The 27,713-nt window shown below is 36.4% G+C and overlaps 1 protein-coding gene across 3 annotated transcripts in view; it reads left to right on the top strand.

Moving 5' to 3' along the window:
- Positions 1-27,713, top strand: part of MCU (mitochondrial calcium uniporter) — a 204,145-nt gene that overhangs the window by 129,725 nt on the left and 46,707 nt on the right. The window lies entirely within an intron of this gene.

Genomic DNA, 27,713 nt, shown 5'->3' with positions numbered 1-27,713 from the left:
GTCACAACTAGAGAAAGCCCACTCACAGCAACTAAGACGCAACACAGCCAAAAATAAATTTATTTAAAATTTTTTTAATAAAAAAATCATATCATAATAAAATATGATATAATCAAAAGATGAATCAAAATATTAAGAAATAAACGATGACAAAATAGTGTAACAGTGAGAAATTGAATTCATTTCATTACAGAACTTATATCCCTCAGTGGAAATTATACTTTTAGAATAGATTATAAATTTATAAACTGTGATATTATAAAAATAATAAAATTAACAAATCAGGTGGGGAAGGGGGATAAAAGGAAGTATAAATGTGCTCCTTTCTTCGTCTTTCATAGCATGTAATCAATAAATACTCCTTAAAATTGAACATAGGTAAAAAATTGCTCTGGGCTCTTAATATTTTTCATAATTTTTTTCTTTAATCTAGAGGGATCTTTTAAGAATGTCATATGATGCAGCACTCATTAGCAATTCTTCAATTTTATATCAGATCCTTTTTCTTCAGATAATTCAATAAAAACTTTTAAGTACTCTAAGAATAACATGTAAGAATGTGTTGGAAGGGGCCAAAAATAAGAATTCATTTGGTTGTATAGTAGTTTTTAGTAGTCATTTAAATAAAATGAAATTTCCTCTCGCTTCCTGTACTTTAGTCACTGAAAAAAGTATTCCAGTTGGTGTGTGCTTTCGAGTAGCTAATACAGGATATAATTACAAGGCATAACCTAAGGCATAACCTGGTGAAGTTACTGAGCTTCATTATAAAAAGTCTTCTGAGAAACCAGGCAAACAAGCAAGTCCATATAAGCCGGATGAGGAGTTGGTAGCATAATGTCATAATTTAAATAGTTGAATTTAACAGTTTGATTGATTAACAAAAAGTGTTATGCAGCAAACTTTTTGTCAATCTTTTTTTTTCTATTTCTTTTCATTGCTGTGAATTTATAGTTATTACTTATTGGAGTTGGTTTCCTTCATACTCCTCCCCTGGCATACACTCTAAAATCCGTTTAATCCAGAAGGATTCACAGGGCTTCTCTCTAGTTTCAGCACACAGGCTCTCTTGTTGTGGTGCATGGGCTCATTAGTTGCAGCCCACAGGCTTAGTCACCCCGTGGCCTGTGGGATCTTAGTTCCCTTACCAGGGATCGAACCCGTGTCCCCTGCGTTGCAAAACAGGTTCTTAACCACTGAACCACCAGGAAGTCTCAAAAGTAACTTTTAACTCTTAATGCTCTTACTCCTCCTTTTATAAGAACATTAATTCAGTATATAAACAGATGTCAGTTTTGATTGTTATATATCTAAAATATTTCTTCTGCTCCCTATGATAGGAGAAGATTTGAGATATTGAGTGCCATTTGAAAATTTGGTGGGTGAACCTCATAGAGAATGGTTTCTGGATCCTAACCTGCATCTCTAAAAATCAATAGCCAAGAGAGATTTAGGTCAATTTTTATTATTTTGACAAATTGGGGTGAACCAGGATAGACCTTATAACTTGCATAGTTCAACTGAAAAACTGCTTTGAGGAAATAGCTTTCAGTGCAAGTCCGACATTTTGGTGAGAAGGGAGAGTGGTAATAGAGAAAGAAAAGAGAGGAGAAAACATGCTTGCATGTTTATTTAATGAAAGATGGGCTTTAGGGATTGATACTGCATTTCATATAGAAGCACTAAAGGAGGTATTACTGAGACCCTCCCATTGGAGAGTAGTGAGGGCAGGAGTAAATCTGAACCACTGCCAGTCTGTGACCATTAGGCCTCCATTTAGATATTGCAAAGTGTTTTTGACTAACAAAATAGCCCATCGTGACTGTAGCAGCTCCTATTTGACTTGTTAATAGAGGAATTTATTACCTTCCTTCTCTTCTGCTTAGATTAGCTTTGGGATATTGAAGATCTTAATGTGTCCTAAAATTAAGAGTATTTTTTTAGGCAAGGGTTTCAAGGAAGAACTAAGACACACATGCATGCACGTGCACAAACACACAATATTAAGGCAAGTTGTTAGTCCTTTCATCACTTGTTGCTACTCCTATTTCCCACTGTTTGCGTCACCCCAACATGTTAAATACTCATCAGGAAGTTTAGATGTCAGCACACTAAGTTTAAAATATCAAGATAAATATAAGAAGCAGTCAGAGAAGAAAGTATTTTCATTCAGGGAGCTTAGAATAGTATAAGTATTTAGTACTTGCAGTTCTCTTGTCTATAATAGCCTATCGGGCTTTGCACTTGTGGATTTTTAGTAAATGCTTTCCTTTTTAACATTTTATGTAGAAAAAATTTAAATCTACAGAAAAGTTGGAAGAATAGTATAGTGGACATCCAAATTCCTTTTATATAAATTCACTAATTGTTAACATTTTGCCAAATTATGATTTTCTTCCCCTACTGAGCCTTTTGAGACATCATTAACACTTCATCCATAAAAAACTGCCGCCTGTGTTTTCCAAGAATAAGAACATTTTTCTATGTAACCATAATGTAATTATTACCCAAGAAATTTAACATTGAAACAATGCTATTAACTAATAGACACTGTATTGAAACATATCATAATTAGATGGTATTGTTGACTCAAGGAAACATGTTCTTTTCTGCCCACCTCAAAGATAAATACATTTTCCCCCTTGAAAATCAGTTTGGGGATTTCCCTGGTGGCACAGTGGTTAAGAATCTGCCTGCCCATGCAGGCAACACGGGTTCCAGGAAGATCCCACATGCTGCGGAGCAGCTAAGCCCGTGTGCCACAGCTACTGAGCCTGCACTCTAGAGCCCACAAGCCACAACTGCCAAGCCCACGTGCCACAACTACTGAAACCTGTGCACCTAGAGCCTGTGCTCCACAACAAGAGAAGCCACTACAATAAGAAGCCCGCGCACCGCAACAAAGAGTAGTCCTTTGTCACCACAACTAGAGAAAGCCCGCCGCATCAAGTAAGACCCAACACAACCATAAATTAATAAATAAATTTTAAAAATTTTAAATTTTATTTATTTCTTTATACAGCAGGTTCTTATTAGTCATCCATTTTATACACATCAGTGTTTACATGTCAATCCCAATCTCCCAATTCATCACACTACCACCCCCACTTCCTGCTGCTTTCCCCCCTTGGTGTCCATACGTTTGTTCTCTACATCTGTGTCTCATTTTCTGCCCTGCAAACAGGTTCATCTGTACCATTTTTCTAGGTTCCACATATATGTGTTAATATACAATATTTGTTTCTCTCTTTCTGACTTACTTTACTCTGTATGACAGTCTCTAGATACATCCACGTCTCTACAAATCACCCAATTTCCTTCCTTTTTATGGCTGAGTAGCATTCCATTGTATATATGTACCACAACTTCTTTATCCATTAGTCTCTCGATGGGCATTTAGGTTGCTTCCATGTCCTGGCTATTGTAAATAGTGCTGCAATGAACATTGGGGTGCATGTGTCTTTTTGAATTATGGTTTTCTCTGGGTATATGCCCAGTAGTGGGATTGCTGGGTCATATGGTAATTCTATTTGTAGTTTTTTAAGAAACCTTCATAGTGTTCTCCATAGTGGCTGTATCAATTTACATTCTCACCAACAGTGCAAGAGGGTTCCCTTTTCTCCACACCTACTCCAGCATTTGTTGTGTATAGATTTTCTGATGATGCCCATTCTAACTGGTGTGAGGTGATACCTCACTGTAGTTTTGATTTGCATCTCCCTAATAGTGTTGTTGAGCAGGTTTCATGTGCTTCTTGGCCATCTGTATATCTTCCTTGGTCTTCTGCCCATTTTTGGATTGGGTTGTTTGTTTTTTTAATATTGAGCTGCATGAGCTGTTTATATATTTTAGAGATTAATCCTTTGCCCATTAATTCATTTGCAAATATCTTCTCCCATTCTGAGGGTTGTCTTTTCGTCTTGTTTATGGTTTCCTTTGCTGTGCAAAAGCTTTTAAGTTTCATTAGGTCCCATTTGTTTATTTTTGTTTTTACTTCCATTACTCTAAAAAGTGGATCAAAAAAGATCTTGCTGTGATTTATGTCAAAGTGTGTTCTGCCTATGTTTTCCTCTAAGAGTTTCATAGTGTCTAGTCTTACATTTAGCTCTCTAATCTATTTTGAGTTTAATTTTGTGTATGGTGTTAGGGAGTGTTCTAATTTCATTCTTTTACATGTAGTTGTGCAGTTTTCCAAGCACCACTTATTGAAGAGACTGTCTTTTCTCCATTGTATATCCTTGCCTCCTTTGTCATAGATTAGTTGACCATAGGTGCATGGGTGTATCTCTGGGCTTTCTATCCTGTTCCATTGATCTATATTTCTGTTTTTGTGCCAGTACCATACTGTCTTGATTACTGTAGCTTTGTAGTATAGTCTGAAGTCAGGGAGCCTGATTCCTCCAGCTCCATTTTTTGTTCTCAAGATTGCTTTGGCTACTCGGGATCTTTTGTGTCTACATACAAATTTTAAGATATTTTGTTCTAGTTCTGTGAAAAATGCCATTGGTAATTTGAGAGGGATTGCATTGAATCTGAGATTGCTTTGGGTAGTATAGTCATTTTCACAATATTGATTCTTCCAATCCAAGAACATGGTGTATCTCTCCATCTGTTAGTATCATCTTTAATTTCTTTCATCAGTGTCTTATAGTTTTCTGCATACAGGTCTTTTGTCTCCCCAGGTAGGTTTGTTCTTAGGTATTTTATTCTTTTCATTGCAGTGGTAAATGAGAGTTTATCCTTAATTTCTCTTTCAGAGTTTTCATCATTAGTGTTTAGGAAAGCAAGAGATTTCTGTGCATTAATTTTGTATCCTGCAACTTTACCAAATTCATTGATTAGCTCTAGTAGTTTTCTGGTGGCATCTTTAGGATTCTCTATGTACAATATCATGTCATCTGCAAACAGTGACAATTTTATTTCTTCTTTTCCAATTTGTATTCCTTTTATTTATTTTTCTTCTCTGATTGCTGTGGCTAGGACTTCCAAAACTATGTTGAATAATAGTGGTGAGAGTGGATATCCTTGTCTCTTTCCTGATCTTAGAGGAAATGCTTTCAGTTTTTCACCATTGAGAATGATGTTTGCTGTGGGTTTGTCATATATGGCCTTTATTATGTTGAGGTAGATTCCCTCTTTGCCCACTTTCTGGAGAGTTTTTATCATAAATGGATGTTGAATTTTGTCAAAAGCTTCTTCTGCATCTATTGAGATGATCATATGGTTTTTATTTTTCAATTTGTTATTATGATGTATCACATTGATTGATTTGCATATATTGAAGAATCCTTGTATCCCTGGGATAAATCCCATTTGATCATGGTGTGTGATCCTTTTAATGTGTTGTTGGATTCTGTTTGCTAGTATTTTGTTGAGAATTTTTGCATCTGTATCCTTCAGTGATATTGGTCTGTAATTTTCTTTTTTTGTAGTATCTTTGTCTGGTTTTGTTGTTGTTGTTGTTGTTTTGCGGTATGCGGGCCTCTCACTGTTGTGGTCTCTCCCGTTGCAGAGCACAGGTTGCAGACGCACAGGCTCAGTGGCCATGGCTCATGGCCTACTTGCTCTGCAGCATGTGGGATCTTCCCGGACCCGGGCACGAACCCATGTCCCCTGCATCGGCAGGTGGACTGTCAACCACTGCACCACCAGGGAAGCCCTCTTTGTCTGGTTTTGGTATCAGGGTGTTGGTGGCCTCATAGAATGAGTTTGGGAGTGTTCCTTCCTCTGCAATTTTTTGGAAGAGTTTGCGAAGGATGGGTGTTAGCTCTTCTCTAAATGTTTGATAGAATTCACCTATGAAGCCATCTGGTCCTGGACTTTTGTTTGTTGGAAGATTTTTTGTGTGTGTGTGGTACGCGGGCTTCTCACTGTCGTGGCCTCTCCCGTTGCAGAGCACAGGCTCCGGACGCGCAGGCTCAGTGGCCATAGCTCATGGGCCCAGCCGCTCCGCAGCATGTGGGATCCTCCTGGACTGGGGCACGAACCCGTGTCCCCTGCATTGGCAGACGGACTCTCAACCACTGTGCCACTAGGGAAGCCCTGTTGGAAGATTTTTAATCACAGTTTGAATTTCATTACTTGTGATTGGTCTGTTCATATTTTCTGTTTTTTCCTGGTTCAGTCTTGGATGGTTATACCTTTCTAAGAATTTGTCCATTTCTTCCAGGTTGTCCATTTTATTGGCATAGAGTTGCTTGTAGTAGTCTCTTAGGATGCTTTGTATTCCTGCGATGTCTCTTGTAACTTCTCCTTTTTCATTTCTAATTTTATTGATTTGAGTCCTCTCCCTCTTTTTCTTGGTGAGTCTGGCTAATGGTTTATCAATTTTGTTTATCTTCTCAAAGAACCAGCTTTTAGTTTTATTGATCTTTGCTATTGTTTTCTTTGTTTCTATTTCATTTATTTCTGCTCTGATCTTGATGATTTCTTTCCTTCTGCTAACTTTGGTTTTGTTTGTTCTTCTTTCTCTAGTTCCTTTAGGTGTAAGGTTAGATTGTTTATTTGAAATTTTTCTTGTTTCTTGAGGTAGGCTTGTATAGCTATGAACTTTCCTCTTAGACCTTCTTTTGCTGCATACCATAGGTTTTGGATCATGGTGTTTTCATTATCATCTGTCTCTGGGTATTTTTTGATTTCCTCTTTGATTTCTTCAGTGATCTCTTGGTTATTTAGTAACGTATTGTTTAGCTCCATGTGTATGTGTTTTTTACGTTGTTTTCCCTGTAATTGATTTCTAATCTCATAACATTGTGGTCAGGAAAGATGCTTAATAAGATTTCAATTTTCTTAAATTTACTGAGGCCTGATTTATGACCTAAGATGTGATCTATCCTGGAGAATGTTCCATGCACACTTGAGAAGAAAGTGTAATCTGCTGTTTTTGGATGGAATGTCCTATAAATATCAATTAAATCTATCTGGTCTATTGTGTCATTTAAGACTTGTGTTTCCTTATTAATTTTCTGTCCTGATAATCTGTCCATTGGTGTAAGTGAGGTGTTAAAGTTCCCCACTATTGTTGTGTTACTGTCGGTTTCCTCTTTTTTTTTTTTTTTTTTTTTTTTTTTTTGCGGTATGCGGGCCTCTCACTGTTGTGGCCTCTCCCATTGCGGAGCACAGGCTCCGGACGCGCAGGCCTAGCGGCCATGGCTCACAGGCTTAGTTGCTCCATTAGTTGCTCCATGGCATGTGGGATCTTCCCGGACCAGGGCACGAACCCGTGTCTCCTGCATCGGCAGGCGGATTCTCAACCACTGCGCCACCAGGGAAGCCCCAGTTTTCTCTTTTATAGCTGTTAGCAGCTGTGTTACATATAGAGGTGCTCCTATGTTGGGTGCATATATATTTATAATTGTTATATCTTCTTCTTGGATTGATCCCTTGATCATTATGTAGTGTCCTTTCTTGTCTCTCGTAACATTCTTTATTTTAAAGTCTATTTTATCAGATATGAGTATTGCTACTCCAGCTTTCTTTTGATTTCCATTTGCATGGAATATCTTCTTCCATCCCCTCAGTTTCAGTCGGTATGTGTCCCTAGGTCTGAAATGGGTCTCTTGTAGACAGCATATATATGGGTCTTATTATTTTATCCATTCAGCGAGCCTGTGTCTTTTGGTTGGAGCATTTAATCCATTCACCTTTACAGTAATTATCGATATGTATGTTCCTATTACCATTTTCTTAATTGTTTGGGGTTTGTTTTTGTAGGTCCTTTTCTTCTCTTGTGTTTCCCACTTAGAGAAGTTCCTTTAGCATTTATTGTAGAGCTGGTTTGGTGGTGCCTAATTCTCTCAGCTTTTGCTTGTCTGTAAAGCTTTTGATTTCTCTCTCAAATCTGAATGAAATCCTTGCTGGGTAGAGTAATCTTGGTTGTAGGTTCTTCCCTTTCATCACTTTAAGTATATCATAGCACTCCCTTCTGGTTTGTAGAGTTTCTGCTGAGAAATCAGCTGTTAACCTTATGGGAGTTCCCTTATATGTTATTTGTCATTTTTCCCTTGCTGCTTTCAATAATTTTTCTTTGTCTTTAATTTTTGCCAGTTTGATTACTATATGTCTCAGCATGTTTTTCCTTGGGTTTATCCTGAATGGGAGTCTCTGTACTTCCTGGACTTGGGTGGCTCTTTCCTTTCCCATGTTAGGGGATTTTTCGACTGTAATCTCTTCAAATATTTTCTCAGGTCCTTTCTCTTCTCTTCTCCTTCTGGGACCCCTATAATGCGAATATTGTTGCGTTTAATGTTGTCCCAGAGGTCTCTTAGGCTGTCTTCATCTCTTTTCATTCTTTTTTCTTTAGTCTGTTCCACAGCAGTGATTTCCACCATTCTGTCTTCCAGGTCACTTATCCGTTCTTCTGCCTCAGTTATTCTGCTATTGATTCCTTCTAGGGTATTTTTCATTTCAGTTATTGTATTGTTCATCTCTGTTTTTTGTTCTTTAATTCTTCTTGACCGTTGTTAAACATTTCTTGCATCTTCTCGATCTTTGCCTCCATTGTTTTTCCGAGATCCTGGATCATCTTCACTATCATTATTCTGAATTCTTTTTCTGGAAGCTTGCCTATCTCCACTTCATTTAGTTGTTTTTCTGGGGTTTTATCTTGTTCCTTCATCTGGTACATAGTCCTCTGCCTTTTCATCTTGTCTGTCTTTCTGTGAAATTGTTTTTTGTTCCACAGGCTGCAGGATTGTAGTTCTTCTTGCTTCTGCTGTCTGCCCTCTGGTGGATGAGGCTATTTAAGAGGGAAGTTTCCTGATGGGAGGGACTGGTGGTGGATAGAACTGGCTGTTTCTCTGGTGCACAGAGCTCAGTAAAACTTTAATCCTCTTGACTGCGGATGGGTGGGGCTGGGTTCCCTCCCTGTTGGTTGTTTGGCCTGAGGGGACCCAACACTGGAGCCTAGTGTGCTCTTTGGTGGGCGTAATGGCAGACTCTGGGAGGACTCATGCCAAGGAGTACTTGCCAGAACTTCTGCTGCCAGTGTCCTTGTCCTCATGGTGAGTCACAGCCAACCCCCGCCTCTGCAGGAGACCCTCCAACACCAGCAGGTTGGTTTGGTTCAGTCTCCTCTGGGGTCATTGCTCCTTCCCCTGGGTCCCGATATGCACAGTTCTTTGTGTGGGCCCTCCAAGAGTGGAGTGTCTGTTTCCCCCAGTCGTATCGAAGTTCTGCAATCAAATCCCGCTAGCCTTCAAAGTCTGATTCTCTAGGAATTCCTCCTCCCATTGCCGGAACCCCCAGGTTCAGAAGCCTGACGTTGAGCTCAGAACCTTCACTCCAGTGGGTGAACTTCTGTGGTATAAGTGTTCTCCAGTTTGAGTCACCCACCCAGCAGTTATGGGTTTTGATTTTATTGTGATTGCACCCCTCCTACCATCTCATTGTGGCTTCTCCTTTGCTTTGGATGTGGGATATCTTTTTTGGTGAGTTCCAGTATCTTCCTGTCGGTGCTTTTTCAGCAGTTAGTTGTGATTCCAGTGTTCTTGCAAGAGGGAGTGAGAGCATGTCCTTCTACTCTGCCATCTTGAACCAATCGCCCTAAATCAATAAATTTTTTAAAAATTATATTAACAAAAAGAAAAGTTTGAAGGGAAAGTATTTGCCATTTATTCTATAAATTTGAGTGGTATATATCCGCTACAGTGCAGGAAGTAATAATTGTGCTTGAAGTGGGCATCTTTCATCAGTGAAAATCTGTTGAAAGGCGCGATCTATTTGCCTTACATTTGTGCTTCAAAGAATATTTCATCTGTGCTGTGCATGTGTGTAATATATATTTACAAACCTTGTGTTTTTATTGCTATTGCTTGCTAACATTTGTAGAGAATTTTGTCAGTAAGAAATAAGATATTATGTGCCATGTATCATAAGGACTGTTAGATTTGATTCTTAATAATTTTTCTCATTGTTCTCTTAGACAAGCTATACTCATGAACTGCCCAGCTTCATTGTTGGAAGGAAATAAATATTTTTGGTATCTCAGTGCTGCTTTGCCTTCATGCTTAAATTAGCTGGATGGCAAATGATTAGCTGATTATCACAGTTACTCATGCTTTGCTTTAAAAGAGAGGCATAACAAGGAATTATTTGATATTTTACTGGCAAATGGTCAAGTAGATGTCTCCTTTTGGACTTCTTATTCCTCCACTTGACAAGGATTTTTTTAATGGAATAATAACATGACGTTTCACAGTGTTTTGGTCAGTAGTTATTCCCTACCACATCCTGTATGTGTTCTGTCTGTTTGTTTTTCCCCAAATGTTGACATGATACTAGATTCCACACAGTCATCTGCTTTCAACTCAGTTTTTATTTTTTATTTTTATTTTTTTTAATTTTTATTTTATTTTATTTTTTTTTTTTGCGGTATGCGGGCCTCTCACTGTTGTGGCCTCTCCCATTGCGGGGCACAGGCTCCGGACGCACAGGCCCAGCGGCCATGGCTCACGGGCTTAGTTGCTCCGCGGCATGTGGGATCTTCCCGGACCAGGGCACGAACCCGTGTCTCCTGCATCGGCAGGCGGATTCTCAACCACTGCGCCACCAGGGAAGCCCTTCAACTCAGTTTTGACACCAGGATTTGAACTTTGTACATCAAATTCTGTTCCTCAATTCAGTGCCCATTCTGCCAACTGAAATTAATTTTTACTTTATCTCTAAAGCATGGTCCCATTTTTAACTTTCTAACTCCCTTGTGATCATTACTCCTGTCTAGGAGAAGCAATAGGCTTCTGTATTGCAGGAAAAAGACTGGGAAGGGAACAATGATCTGTGATGAAACTCAAAGAGCAAAAGTTTATAAGGGCTTAAAAAATTCTTTTTCGTCAAAACATTTAGTCCCCAAAGCCTGCATGAAATACAAGATAGATATTTTTCTAATGACGTGCTCCCTTCATGTAAAATATAGTGAAGTAATCAGCTAATTTTAAACTTCATCTGGTGTTTAAGTATTATCAGTTATATGTGATAAGCTTTTTGAAGAACGTATATTCTTTCTAGAAAACTGGTTTAAAAACCAATTAGTCATGTAGCTCTAAAGAGTAAAACAACCAGTCCAACCTTTGCTTCCAGCCTTAGTAAGATTAATTTGCATGCCTGGGTTCTTAACATGAAATCTATCTAATCATTAGAAGGAAACAAACATGCTTTTTTGCTTGACTTTAACCCCACCATGTTTAGGGAAGCAGTTTATTCTGTTTGGAAAGTTCCTCACAACAGTTTCTTGAAACAACATGTTTCTTTGCAGGAGTAAAATTGCTTTCCAATCAAGCAAAAAACAAAGTTAAGCCCTTTAATTTTCACCAAAAATTGTCAGCTTTAACTCAGTGGTATTAAAAGCCTCTGGCAACACCACATCCAATAACTGTAGGTACTTGGTTATTTTCAAATGCACATTGCATGTTTTCCAAAATTGACCATAAGCTAGGCCATAGAACAAGTCTTGGAAGACTAAACATTGTCACTTCTCCCTAAATTGATCTATGTATCCAGTATACACCCCAGGAAAAATTTTTTTGGGAATTAATAAACTGATTTTAAAATGTATAAGGAAATGCAGAGGGCTAAGTTTAGTCAAGACTATCATTAAGAAAACAAAATTGAAGGATTTACAATATCAGATATTAAGACTTAGTAAATCTATAGTAAGTAAGATAATGTAGAACTGGTGCAAGAATAGATGAATAGACAAACGGAACAAAGTAGAAAACACAGAGATAGACCCACACACCTGATTATGGCAAATCCTCCATCTCAATTCAGTGGAGAAAGGATGGTCTTTTCAATACATGGTGCTGGGTCAATTTGATGCCATACAGAAAAAATAAATTTAATCTCGGCTTCACCTCACAGCAGATTAAAAAAAAAAACTTCCTGGTAAAATATAGATATAAATGTGAAAAGTAAAATAATAAAGCTTGTTAAAACACAGAATATCCTTATGACCTTGGAGTAGGAAAACATATCTTAAATAAGATACAAAAAGTACTAATGATAAAGGAAAAGATTGCTAATTGGATTAACATTAAAAATTTTTGTTCATCAAGATACCATTCAGAGAGAAGCAGCAAGCTACAGACTAAGAAAAGATACTAACAATATGTGCATCTGACAAAGGGCTCATATCCCAACTATATTAAGAAATTTAATAATCTATAAGAAAAAAAGGTTATCTGACAAAAACTGAGTGAGAGTCTTGAATGAATACTCGCAAGAGGGTATCTAAATGTTCACTAAATATAGGAAAAGGATCTCAACCTCATTAATCATCAAGGAGTAAAACTACTAGGAGATAACGTACACACCTACCAGAATGGCCACAATTTAACAAAACTGACAATACCAGGTATTCACAAGAATGTGGAGTTTGGCTTCCCTGGTGGTGCAGTGGTTAAGAATCTGCCTGCCAATGCAGGGGACCTGGGTTTGAACCCTGGTCCAGGAAGATCCCGCATGCCACGGAGCAACTAAGCCCATTCGCCACAAGTACTGAGCCTGCGCTCTAGAGCCTGTGAGCCACAGCTACTGAGCCCACATGCTGCAACTACTAAAGCCTGTGTGCCTAGAGCCTGCGCTCCGCAACAAGAGAAGCCACCGCAATGAGAAGCCTGTGCATCGCAAGAAAGAGTAGCCCCCGCTCACCACAACTAAAGAAAGCCTGTGCACAGCAACAAAGACCCAACACAGCCAAAAATAAATAAATTAATTAAATAAATTTTTTGAAAAAAGAATATGGAATATCTGGAACTCTTTAACTCTAGTAGGTGTCTAAGTTGTTACCTGCTATTTTGCAAAACTGGCTATATCTGTTAAAACTGAACGTATGCATATCCTATGACTGAGCAATTCTACTCCTAGCTATTTACCCAGACAGAGGATGTGCATACATAAGTGCACCAAAAGACGTAAAGAATGTTCATCAGAGCATTATTAGCCAAACCTGGAAATAGCCCACATGTCCCTTTTGGAATATTCATACAATGGATTCATATAATGGATACATAGATATGCAACAATGAAAAAGAACTAACTGCTGCTATACTCAACAACATACATGAATCTAATACATATAATGTTGACAACAAAAGCCAAATTCACATTAATGAATTCAGTATGATTCCATTAATATAAAGTCCAGGCCTTTATCAGAAAACAAAATCTAACTTTTTTCCAGCTCCCATGAAAAGCCTAACTGGAGAAATGGTGTTTGTCAAAGACTGTTTAAAGGATAAACTGTTCTTTTTTTTTTCTTTCTTTTTAATAATTTGAAAATTTTTAACACAGAAGATTATGGAGAATTATACAAAAAAAACTCACCCTTAATCTAAATATTTGTATTTTGATATATTTGTATCAGATCTTTTTTAAAAAAATAAATTTATTTATTTTATTTTTGGCTGTGTTGGGTCTTCGTTGCTGTATGCGGGCTTTTCTCTAGTTGCGGCGAGCAGGGGCTACTCTTTGTTGCTGTGCAGAGGCTTCTCATTGCGGTGGCTTCTCTTGTTGTGGAGCATGGGCTCTAGGAGCAAGGACTTCAGTAGTTGTGGCACGTGGGCTAGGTAGTTGTGGCTTGTGGGCCCTAGAGCACAGACTCAGTAGTTGTGGTGCATGGGCTTAGTTGCTCCGTGGCGTGTGGGATCTTCCCGGACCAGGGCTTGAACCCGTGTCCCCTTCATTGGCAGGCGGATTCTTAACCACTGCACCACCAGGGAAGCCCTGTATCAGATCTTTTTTACTAAGAAAATAAACAATAAATATATAGTTACAGTACAATAAAGTTAATGCTACCTTTGTTCCCATCCCCAATTCCAAAACCCTTTTTCCCCAGAGAGTATTACCGTAAAATGATATCTTTCCCATTTATTTTAATAGTTAATATTTAAATATATTATTATACATACTGTATATAAATACATGTGAAAAGGAAAACAATAATATGTATGTATATATTTGTTTCTTTTAAACTTAACGTACAGAGTACTCTAATTTGCTTATCCTTCTGTAATTTTTAAATCTTGAGATTTATCAACTTACTGATCTATTAATAGCTAGCTCTTAATTCTAAATGAACTTTACTATATGAATTATTGCACTTAATTGTCCATAATATTTTATGCTGTTCTAAATTATAATCTTTTGAAATCAAGCTGTCTCTGCCGAAAACAAACAACTTCATTTGTATTATTTTACTCCCTCAAAGATTGCCTTTACTCAATTGTATTTTAAGATGATAAAGATAGTCTCATCTTTTATCAAAAAGTGATATGAGAAACAACCTTGTGAAATTTCTTATTTAATATCCAGAATTTGGGGGGAATCCCTGTATCCACTATTATTACTCAGAGCTTACTATATCAAGCACTGCATCAAAAATTTCTTTTAGAACTTTGTGCTAGAAAATATTTGCCTTTCCTGACAAATTGCTATGCTTTGTCCCTTCTATTAACAAGAATTATCACTGATTATGTCGCCTTTTTGTCTTGGAGGCTAGGAGGCCGTAATAGTTTTTTATTGTTTCTCTAACAAATTACAACAAACTTTGTGGCTTAAAACAACATAAATGTATTATCTTATATAGTTCAGTAGGTTAGAAGTCCAATACAAGTCTCACTGGGCTAAAACCAAGGTGTCACCAAGTCTGTGTTCCTTTATGGAGGCTCTAAGGGAGACTGTTTACTTGCCTTTTCCAGCTTCCAGAGGCTACACCCTTGCCATGGCCTCTTCCTCTAGCAACATTGGGGAGAGTCCTTCTTGGTCTTTGTCACACTTACATCTTTCTGGTTCTCTATAGCCACACCTTCCTCTATTTGAAGGTCCCTGTGATAACATTGGTCCTATCCAGATAATCTTCCTGTTTTAAACTCAGTTTATTGGCAACCTTAATCCCATCTGCAGCCTTAATTTTCCCTTGCCTAAGTAACATGCCCACAAAATCCAGAGATCGGGACATGGAGATCTTGTGGAGCGGGGAGCAGCAGGGGAAGGGTGTTATTCTGGTTACTGCAGAGACTTAGAGCCAAGTATGGAACTTAATTTAGCCTTGTTGAAGGTTTTTGTTTTTGTTTTTAATATTTATTTATTTATTTAGGCACACTGAGTCTTAGTTGCAGCACACAGAATCTTCATTGCAGCATGCAGACTCTTAATTGCAGCATGCGGACTGTTTAGTTGTGACATGCAAACTCTTAGTTGCAGCATGCACGTGGGATCTAGTTTCCCAACCAGGGATCGAACCCGGGCCCCCTGCATTAGGAGCATAGAGTCTTAACCACTGTGTCACCAGGGAAGTCTTGACCTTGTGGAAGATTTTTTTGTTTGTTTGTTTTTGTTTTTGTTTTTGTGGTACACGGACCTCTCACTGTTGTGGCCTCTCCCGTTGCGGAGCACAGGCTCCGGACGCACAGGCTCAGCGGCCATGGCTCACGGGCCCAGCCGCTCCGCGGCATGTGGGATCTTCCTGGACCGGGGCACGAACCCGTGTCCCCTGCATCGGCAGGCGGACTCTCGACCACTGCGCCACCAGGGAAGCCCCATTTGTGGAAGATTTTGATGGGCCACATCAAAACTTCTTTTCTCCCAATTTTTATTTTCTTATATTTTTAGTTTTCTTGATCCTGGTTTTTTAATTTCAATTTCAGAATTCTAAAAAAATTTACCACCATTTTATGGTGTGTTTATATTGTAGTTACCTCAAATTCTTTGTACAACAGACAAAAGATAAATAAAATAATTTGAAAACTTAGACCTTGTGCATGCTTAGAAGATGAAGATGATGGTAATGATAGTGTTAATGACCTCTCTCTGTATATAGATAAGGATCTGATAGTCTCTCAATCTCAGTCTCAATTGCATAAAGTTGTGACCAGAATTGTTAGCTAAGACAGCACACTATTCACATGTTAGCCAAGACATGGAAACAACCTAAATGTCCATCAACAGAGGGATGGATAAAGAAAATGTGATATTTGGGCTTCCCTGGTGGCTCAATGGTTGGGAATCCCCCTGCCAATGTAAGGGACGCAGGTTCGAGCCCTAGTCTGGGAAGATCCCACATGCCACGGAGCAACTAAGCCTGTGCGCCACAACTACTGAGCCTGTGCTCTAGAGCCCATGAGCCACAACTACTGAGCCCGTGTGCTACAACTACTGAAGCCCGCATGCCTAGATCCCATGCTCTGCAACAAGAGAAGCCACTGCAATGAGAGGCCTGCACACTACAATGAAGAGCAGCCCCTGTGTGCAGCAACAAAGACCCCATGCAGCCACACACACACACACACACAAAAAAAAAGATGTGGTATTTCTATACAATGGAATATTACTTAGCCATTAAAAAGAATGGGGGCTTCCCTGGTGGCGCAGTGGTTAAGAATCCGCCTGCCAATGCAGGGGACAAGGGTTCGAGCCCTGGTCTGGGAAGATCCCACATGCCGCGGAGCAACTAAGCTCATGTGCCACAACTACTGAGCCTGCGCTCTAGAGCCCACAAGCCACAACTACTGAAGCCCATGCACCTGGAGCCCACGCTCTGCAACAAGACACTGTGATGAAAAGCCCTCGTACCGCAATTAATAATAATAATAATAATAATAATAATAATAATAAGCCCCCGCTCGCCAACACTAGAGAAAGCCCGTGCGCAGCAACGAATACCCAACACAGCCAAAAATTTAAAAATTTTTTAAAATTAAAAAAGAAATAATGCAATTTGCAGCAATATGGATGGACCTAGAGATTATCATACTAAGAGAAGTAAGTCAGAAAGAGAAAGACAAATACCATATGATATCGCTTATATGTGGAATCTAAAATACAACACAGATGAACATATCTGAGGAACAAAAACAGACTCACAGACATAGGGAACAGACTTGTGGTAGCCGTGGGGGAGGGAAGGATTGTGAGTTTGGGATTAGGATATACAAACTATTATACATAGGATGGATAAACAACACTGTCCTACTGTATAGCATAGGGGGCTATTCAATATCCTGTGATAAACCATAATGGAAAAGAATATGAAAAAGAATATGTATATGTATAACTGAGTCACTTTTCTGTACAACAGAACTTAAACACAACATTGTAAATCAACTATACTTCAAAAAACATTTTTTTAAAAGAAAGAAAAAAAAGAATTGTTAGCTAAGAGATTGGCCCCCATGTGATTCCTAAACAGATGGAGAGGTCAGCTGGAGTCAGAGTGGGCTGAGGAACATTCTGGGTTGAGTGTTTTCAGCTTTGAATTATATATGAAAATCATCTGAACTCTCTTATTTGGTCTTAACCTTTGTACTTACTAAAACCTTTAATGACTATTATTCCTTTGTATTAATTTTAAGTAATGTATTTATTATCTGAAGTTACACCCTGGAACAGAATATTTTTAAAGATCAAGCAAATTAAAATAAATCCTCTTCACTAAAGATAGTAAAAGGAGGAAAGCTAACCAAAATCTGTGTATCTATATGAGGCCAGAGTGTTAAAGACAAATAGGACTTATGAATGTTTTAAAATTTCCAATTAGTTGAAGCTGGATTTGTTGTTCTTATGGTGTTCCTGTTGGATAAATTCTGGAAGGAATGAAGGAAGAACACCAGTCAGCTAGTACATGATTCTTTTGCTCGTATTCCAAATGGAGATTTACAATTACACAGGACAGTTACATTAGAAATGTAGGCAGCATGTTTATTTTGTTTTTAATTAGGTATAATAACTTACAATAAATGAAAAGGGAATTCTGAAACCAAATAGCTACTTTCCCATTTTATGTTTTGCTCTTCTCATGGTATAATTCTGTTAACACTTACACAATACATGGGAGGGTAGAGAGTGATTTTTATAGCAGCTGTTGTGTCCCTCTCATTGCAGAGGAATGAAAAGAGCCTGTAGTTACTTATATTCATGAGTGGTAATTACATTCTTTTTCATTATTAGCTGAAGCTAGAGTGAAAATAAAAATCACAGAAGGCCTACTTTTGGCTTGAAATCGTTTACTTCATTAATGTAAGGAAGATGTGACAGAACTTCTCACTACCACTTCTTTCTCCCCTTTTATCCTAAGCTAATAAAAAATTAAGCAAGTCTGTAACTAAAAGACAAAATATAGAAGCAATATGGGAGTATAAGTTACTGAAATTTTATATATAGTGACTTTTTTCCCCTTCCATCCTAGCTTTTCTCATGCATTTTAAAGGTTTCAGAAAAATAAATAAATCCACTGTACTTTAAAAAAGAGAGAAGAATACAACAAGATATTTGGGGGTCAGTAAATATTATATTTATGTTAATTATTTTTCTTTCTCAACTTTTATTTGGAAAAAATTTCAAACCTACAGAAAAGTTGCAGAGAGATTACAATATACAGTCTTACACCCTTTACCTAGATTCATCTATTATTAATACTTTGCCACATTTGCTTTATTTCTCTCTCTTTACACACACGTGTATATATGTATACAGGCATACTATTATTTATTATTTTCTGCTTTATTTGACAGTGTCAGACATCCTAATCCTTCAGCTCTAAATGCTTCAGCCATGTTTTTCCTAAGAACAAAAATATTCTCCTGCTCTTGTTCAAAATACAGAATCTGATTTTACTTTTTCATAAATCCTGTCTATTACCTGTGCTTTATCAGCATTCAAGAACAAAGGAAGCAGTGAGGGGAATTATTAATAGCAGCCACCCACTTCCTAAGTTATTCACCACTATACATCTTTCAGAAACCAAGTGTGAAAATGAAAGAGGTTGATTTTCAAACCTAAATAAATATAAAGTAATTGATGGACAAGGCCCCTGTAGCATTAAAAGTAAGCCCAATTCCGTAAGATATCACATACAGTTGAATCATTTCCGCAAATACCTATTAGTATTTATTTTCATATATTCATAGACTTTCAGAGTTGGAAGGACCTTACTATGTATGTTGTATAGCTCATTCATTTTACAGATGAGAAGAACTGAAGTTCAAGGTCACACACCAGAGATGAGATTAGAATCTGGCTTTTCAAACTCTTAATGCAGTATTCTTTCTTTTATGTCATGTTGCCTCCCCATGAGCCCTTGTTGCTTGTGTTGGGGTCTTGATAAATGCGAAAGGTAAAATGTCTGAGACTACGACACCTAACTAATGTATCCCTAATGTAATAACTAATGTAATCCCATCTGGATGAACTACAGCCGTGTTTCTCAGACTTTAATGTGCATGTGAATTTCCTAGTCATGTTGTTGAAATGCAAATTATGAATCAGTAAGTCTGAGATAGGGCCTGAGAATCTGCATTTCTAACATGTTCATCTGATGCTGATGCTGCAGATCCGTGAACTACATGTTGAGTAGCAGTTATCTAGAAACGGCACAGAAATCTCATAGCCTCCGGACACCAGCAAAGTAGAAAAAACTACAAAATACGTAGGTTATATAAAGTATAGAGAATAATATAACTAATACCTATTTACTCATCATCAAACCAAAATAAAATACTTTTAAAAGTTCTTGTTTTCCTCAAATATTATATATTAATGCATATATATGGAATCTAGAAAAAAGGTACAGATGAACTGGTTTGCAAGGCAGAAATAGAGACACAGATGTAGAGAACAAACGTATGGACACCAAGGGGGGAAAGCGGGGTGGGGGGTGGTGGGATGATTTGGGAGATTGGGATTGACATATATACAGTAATATGTATAAAATAGATAACTAATAGAAACCTGCAAAAGAAAATTTTTTTGAGTTCTTGTTTTCCTAACTTTTATGTCACTTTAGAGAAGGGAGTTTTATCCCGATACATTAATTTATAGATGCAACTACCTATTTCCCCAATATTGTTATATACTGAGATTCCACAGACTTTAATGGTACTATGGAAGGAAATATTAATTCAGGTGATGAAAAGAACCATCGTCAAACTGAACTGTCAGTCAAAAAGCACAACTAATGAAGTTCCATTTTTACTCTCAATAAAAAGATCTTTTAAACCAGCTACCTTTATTCATTTAACAAATACTGAGAGTTCACACTCCCATGTAGTTTACATTCTGATTTCATTCCTTTATATCTAAGTCTGTATGCTGTTTTGAATTGTCTAAATAACTACTGAAAGGTACAAATGCTAGGTTTTAAGGATTTTTTATTTAGGTTTTTTGTTGTTGTTTAAAAAAGAATAACTAGCGGTATACTTAGTGGCCATCTCAATACAACATGGAATACATTTGTACCTGGAGCAACTAAAAATAAAAGACATTTCATATATATGAAAAAATTTGTTCTCTGAATATCTCCCAAAATGCTTATAGAAATAATAATTACTTCATTGTTACTCAGAGTAGTTTTAGCAGTAAAATAACAAGGCAAAGTCATAAAACATGTCAAGGATAGTGAGGTATAAGGAGGAAGACAACTCAATTAGGTAAATATTAATTAAGCTTCTAATTTCTCCTAGTGTAGGGGGGTTGGGTACCAACATATAAAGAAATGAGGGCAGTCTTCAAGGTGATCATTGCTCTGAAGGGGAGGCAGGCATCCAAATATAATTAGAATACAGTGTGACAAATGAAAACAGGTATGGACAAAATCTAGGAGCAGTGCAGGAAAGTTGCAGAGGAAACGGACTTAGAGAATATAATATACTTTTTAAATGATTAAAGAAACTACGAGAATTCAGAATTTCTATAAATGAGAAGGATGGATAGATAACATGATAATATAGAGTCTGGGTGAAAGGTATAAAAGAGTGTTGACTGTAAAATTCAACTTTGCCGTTTGTTTGAAGTTTCATAATAAAATGTTGGGTAAAATAATAGTCATAAAAAACCAGGTAGTATGATATAGAGGGTCCACAATTTTTACTTTTCTTGTGAGTGAGTGTAGGTTCTTAATAAATAGAAGGAAAGGAACAAAATAGAAGAGAACTTCCCAGTTCACAGTGGGGAAGGCAGGTTGTCACTTAAGTAAAGCAGAAATGCCTTGCACTGGTATCATTAACGTGCCTGTTCTGAGACCCAAGAGAGTAAAAGTGCATCCATTAAGGAAAATGTAGCAACCATCAGGGTGTGAGGACATTCCAAACGTAGGTGTAGAATTGCCTCAGATACTAGGGGTTTCGACTACATAGTGAAATTTTAATAGATATTGGACTCTAGTTCTTATGCAGTATAAATGATAGGTTGTAATTTTGGGGTAATATCAAAATCTTAAATAGAAACATTGTTTATCAATGAATTTAATTTATACCAAATTAATGTAATAAGTAGTGATATACTAGAAATATTGGTAATATTTTCAATCTTAGAGCCTAGATATTGATTTCAAAATCTAATTTAAGAGAATTTGCTTTAATGAGCATTTCTTGATACTATTTAATAGATAGATATTTGAATTTACTTGGATTTTAAAATGACCTTTATGTCAGTTCATCTTATGTTAAATGATATGATATACAGCTAGTTATGGTTAAGGTTTAAATGCTCTGATTATTTTAGTCTATTGTTAGATCAGCAGTGAAGATTTTGTGGCTAAGGTCTTGCTTTGTATGCTTTTATATACGTGTATACTATTATATACATATGTCTTTATATATGTTCGATCCTCGAAGCACTGTGAGTTGTTGAACAAGTATTACTTTTTAAATACCTTGTTGATAATTTGGGAGCTAGATTTGATTTCCTAATTAGAAAACTGATATTGAAAGATACAATGAAAAGTCCTTCATATTGCCTTGTTTTGTAGATGTGAAATTCTCTTGAAAATCAAAGGTATATAAATTGAATCATAACTTCCATTGTGAAGTAACAATATATTCTAATGGGGAAATGTTGCCAATGTTATAATAAAATGTAGGAACCATTTAAAATAATATATTCAAGGAGAAAATAATTTTCCAATATTAAACTGTATTATATAATTTAACTCACAAAATATACCACTTTCACTTAAACTGTATCAGAAACTTTGTTTCCTTGGTGAGTTATTGAAAGAAGAATAAAATATGCCCTGTAGTTAGTCTAACCCTTTAAGTGTTTTTTACAGTGCTTTCTGAAGAGATTCTCGTTTAAACCTTCAGGTTTCTAGCTTTAACATCACAAAGTGTTTATATTGTATAATATCTCTTTGTTTAGAGATAGTTTTGGCTTTTGAAATGTGTTAAACTTACTACATTCTTTTTAATAAGAGGTCCTTAAAGAGATTGATTTGTTTTGAGTTTTGGGTTTTTTTTTTTTTTTGGCTGTGCCACGCGACATGCAGGATCTTAGTTCCCAGACCAGGGATCGAACTCGTGCCCCCTGCAGTGGAAACTACTGGACCCTCTAGGGAAGTCCCTGTTTTGAGTTTATATTTCTGAATATCTTAAATTTGGGTAGGATGTTGGTCATTCACATGTTGTCACATTTATACTGTCACTTATCCTTAAATGAAATCAGCCTTGTGAAATAGTCAGTTTTGTTGTCATTGCTGTCTTTAATTTAACAGCTGGGGAAACTGAGACTTTGGGGTTGAAATTCAAGATTTCAGCTGGTCCCAACTCTTCTAACTGAAAATCTCCTATATCTTGCAGGTTTGAAGTCACGGTGCTTATTTTAGTATATTGGTAGAGTTGAAGTAGTGAAAAATTATTGCCAATGTAATGCTTCAGCAGTTTTATTATGTCAAGGGTACGGATAAAACTGATGCCAAATTGTGTAAGCTGTTATAGGTGTGTCTTGCTTTAGAACACCTGAAATAGTTTTACACTGTTAATCCTAGTATGCTTGTAAGCACTGGATTCTAAAGGTGAGTTTGGCAAAGTTGTTGAAACCTGGGTAACCTGGTCTTAAAGAAGAGAAACTTTTGGAACATGTATTGAAAGGATCCATTCTCATAAGCATTCCTTGTTATACTACAGGAAATGTAACTGGAATATCATTTGACATTTAACCTCATGATATAGTAAGGCTATTTATAGCTAGGTTTTAGCCATGGACAAGTATATATAATTATTCCATCTAAAGCTTTTTGACATAATTAATGTAGTATTTTTATACAGTTTAACATAGGTAACAGATGTTTGTTTCCTAATGAAATTAGGTCCCAAGATTTTCGTAAATAAAGGGAACTGGGTTAATAAGGAAATGCCTTTTTCCTCTTTCTTTTTTTCTCTATTTTTTTCTATTTCCCCACCTCTGGTTTAATGTCCAACTGGCTGTGAATATTTGCAGGGTATTGACAGGTTATTTAGACTTGACAGTCTTCCCAAGTTGCTGGCAGGAATACATTGCTGAGTTTGCTCTTCTGAACAGTGAATGGCACATGTAGGGGAAATTGCATAATGTATGATAGAACTAAAGGATTTTAAAGTTAGTTTTGACTTGAATTTAATAATTTGCTCTGGGGTCATGGAATGTCTTTTTATAATAATAAAGTTTGATTTTTAAAATTATCTTGAATCTTATGACTTGGGAAAATAAAGTTACAGTGCTTTGTACTCAGACTCTTGATAATGCTAGCATTTTTCTTCTCCTGGGGTTAAGATTTAAGGGTAATGGTTGTAATACCAGGGCAGTTGTTAATACTTTACTTTCACTCAAAGCCTTGTTTTTCCTAGAGGTTCTCAAGTTACTTATCAAAGATGTGGACTATCTCATACCAAAAGTATAAACTTGTATTTTCTTTTCAAGGGACCGAGTAGGCACCAAATCACCTTGTTCAGTTGGCATTGATTGCCTAGAGGTTTACTCTTTCTCTGATGATTTCTGCTCATTCTGAATATTTACTTTCTTAACCTTAATCTTGTTCTCTGCCTATGAAATATAAATATGTGAATAATACATGTCATTTGCCTGAATGTTTTTCTTTTTTTACTTTCTTGACATATTTTTAAAACGTTCAGCATCAGTCAAGTATTTATTAAACTCTTCCTATTTTCTTGTGATTTATTAAGAACATACAATTTAAACAACAAAATACATTTCAGTCTAGGAGAGTCATGGCATACAATTTAGAATGCCGATGCCTCTTTGGTCTTGAACACTTATATTCCTTTCCTTATTTTTTTTGTCTTTGTTTTGCTTTTGTTTGTTGTTGTTATTGTTGCCATATTTCAAAGAAAAAAGGCAAGAGCAAAATCATTTTTGTTCCCATTGGCCTTATTAGACTGTAGGCTATTAAAAGGGTTAAAGAAAGAAAATGATCTATATGTGTGTTTGTGGACACTTACTAAGTAATATTTTGCAATTGCCAATGTCATTGTAGAAGTGACTGGGAAGACTTTGGGAAAGTGTGAAAGTGAATTATCTCAAAACAACAGAGGGGTTCTACAGCAAAGATCAGCAAACATTTTCTTAAAGGGCCATATGGTAAATATTTTGGGCTTTGTGGGCCATATGGTCTCTGTTGCAGTTATTCAACTCTCCTGCAACCACACAGCTACTGAATTCTGCTGTTATAGTGTCAAAGTAGATGAATGAGCTCTAGATAGCAAGTAAATAAATGAGTTTGTGTTCTAATAAAACATCATTTACAAAAACTGGTGGCTGGCCTGCCAACCCATGTTCTATAGCATTCTAACAAATAATATTCATAAACAGCCATGTATTTATTTACTTCTCTGCCCCCAAAACACATATTTTACTAATGTTGAGGATAATCTGTAAAATAGAGGACAGAGGATTTCCTGTTTTAAAATGGCCTAGTAGATGTATACTGAAATATTTTCAGGTAAAGCAATATGATGTTTGGAATTTCCTTTAAGATACTCTGTGGAAAAGACCTGGTTCATATAGATGAACCAGGTTTGACCAACTGTTGGTAAATATAGAAGCAGGTGATGGGTGAATGGAAGAAATTCATCACACTGTGTTCTCTACTTCTGTGTAAGTTTGAAAAAGTTCATATTGAAGTTACCACTTAAATAAATAATGGCCCAGTAAAGGCAGCAGTTTCTTCCTTCTCTTGGAATCACTTTGAAATAGAAAGGAGAATAAGAAACAGAAATACAAGCTCCATCTTCAGTACAATCAGAAAGATCTCTGCAATCCCAAAGCACAATACTGAAGAATGGCTGCCGGATCTAGTAAAGGGAGTGTGTGAGAAGACCCCAAGAGAGGATGCCTATGATATGGTTGCAGATCCCCAGCAAAGCTGAGAGAGCTTGGTTCTCCAAAATAAGTGGCTGGCCTCAGACTTCTCCAAAGCAACAATCAACACCAACACTTTACCCATGAAGTCCTCAAGGAAAGATTAATTTAGGAATCTTGTGCCAATCCAAATAATCATTCACTATAAAGGCAAAGACAAACATTTTTTTAACATGCCAAGCTTCAGGGAATTTAGCTCTCATGAGTCCTACCTCTATTAGATGAAGTTCAGCCAACCAAGAAATGAAAGGAAAAACAACAGTTAAAGTATTGGTAGTAAGCCTAGAGTCCATCAATCTATAAAATTAAGATTAAAACAAATGTGAAGATTAGGTTTTGCAGAGCATGAATGTTTAAAATTTTGACAATGTTGACAGTTTTCTAACGAAAGTTGGAAGGGTGCAGGGCAAATGAGGTAAAGTGGTAGAAACCCCAGTTTTTAAACACACTGTCAAAGTATGTCATCTAAAATCAATAAATTCAAAAAAAGAAGTATGTGGTGTTGGAGGAGGTATATAGATAGGTAGAGGATAGATAAACACTAAGAAAAGTTACATAATAAATAAACAAACTGGATAGTAGAAGGGAGAGGTAAAAGACATGTAAGTATAAATTCATCATTGCTCACAATAAGAGATAGAAAATATATATATATACATATATATATCAGGAGTACCAACTGATGGAATTGCCATTTTTAATTGGGTTGGCTAGAGTAGACCTCACTCAGAAAGTGAAATGTGAACAAAGATTTGAAGGAAGTGAGGGAGCTTGATAGTTTTCTCGAGAAACAGTATTCTAAGTAGAGGTAATAGCTATTGCAAAGGTTCTGGAACAAGAGTAAAGCTGGTACATACAAAAACCAGAAAAGAGCCTAGGGGTAAAGCAGAATGATTGAGAGGCAGAGTGGTAGGAGGTGAAGTCAAGAGAGATAATAGGGTATCAGATAATATTGGGCCTTAAAGGTAGTTCAAAGAACTTAGATCTTACTCTAAAATGACTACTAATACAAAAATAAAAAATAAACTTTCCATATTAATATTAGAAGTACAAGTTTAACTAAAACAAAGCAAACATAGACCATTTAGTAAACTATTTTTAAGAAGAAAGAGCAGCAATTAAAAAAACATTAAAATTTTATGCTATAAAATTTGATGACTGAAAGGACATTAAATATATGTTATATTAATAAATATAAACAGGCTAAACTTTTCTGTTAAAAGAATCCCAGATTAGATCACAAAGAAAACTATAAAGTCATTCCTAAAACAAAGAAACTCGGGAGAAATAACAAAATTAAAGGACAGGCAGAGCATTAACAGGCATTTGCAAACTAAAAGGAAAAATTCAGGGGTCATGATCCTAGTATTGGACAAGACTTAGTACAAAAAGAATTACATTGGATTAAAGGAGACATATAAGATCTGAATAAAGAAAACCTTAAAATGCTTCTCAGGAACACAAAGACTAAAACAGAAAGGCTTACAAGGTTCTTGATTAAGAAAGACTCAAAAATAACATAGATGTCAGTTTCTTATGTTAATCCATTGAGTTAATAAGATCTCAACTTCAAAACAAACAAACAAAAAAACTAACATTTATTGAATACTTATTCTATGCCAGGAACTGTTCTAAGTGCTCTATGTGTATTCATCATTTAGTCCTCACAACAACTTTATGTGGTAGGTGCTAGTATTACATTTTGTCCATTTTTCAGTGAAGAAACTTGAGGCACAAAGAGGCTAATGAACTTGCAAAGGTTGCAGTTAGAGTAAGTTACAGAATCAGAATCTGAACTCAGGAGTGATTATAGATTCTATGCTCTTAATCATAGTGCTGTGTTATTTTTGAAGCTGATTGTGTGTGTCTGTGTGTGTGTGTGTGTGTGTCTGTGTGTCTGTGTGTAACTAGAAATACTGACTCTGAAGTTCATATGGAGATACAAATAAGCAAAAATAGCCAAGAAAATTCTTAAAGGAAAGTAATAAGGGAAACTATCCCACCCTACCAGATGTAAAAATATAAAGCTAGGATATTTAAAACAGTGTGGCTACTACGACATGAGCATATAGATCACTGGACAGAAAAAGATCCAAATTCATATAGGTATTTGGAAAATTATAAAGGTAGCATTTCAAATAAGAGGGGAAAATGAATTATTAAATATAAGGGATAGCTGTGTTATCATTAGAGGTTAGTTGGATTGCTGCTTCTTAACTGACTAAAATTAATTCCTAATAAATCAAAGATTTAAACTTGAAAAATCAAACTAGAAGCCTTGGAAGAATTTTATAGTATTCTCAAAGTAGGGAAAGCTGCTGATATATGACACAGGACTGTTAAACCACACAGAAAAGATAGAAAAGTTTGACTCATAAAACATGAAAATTGTGTGCATATGAAAACACCGTTAACAAAGTAAAAATAAAAACAGGGACATTTTTATAACATATTTTGTTGACCAAGGGATAATTTTCTTAATATTTAAAGAACTTCTACAAAATAATATTCAAAGACCAAGATCCAAATTTTAAAAATGGCAAAAGATGTAAATACTCAGTGCATAGAAATGCAAATACAACGAACTCTTAGAT

This window comes from Kogia breviceps, chromosome 2, assembly GCF_026419965.1.
Source record: "Kogia breviceps isolate mKogBre1 chromosome 2, mKogBre1 haplotype 1, whole genome shotgun sequence".
Classification (NCBI taxonomy): domain Eukaryota; kingdom Metazoa; phylum Chordata; class Mammalia; order Artiodactyla; family Physeteridae; genus Kogia; species Kogia breviceps.
This window is presented reverse-complemented; position numbering and strand designations above follow the sequence as displayed.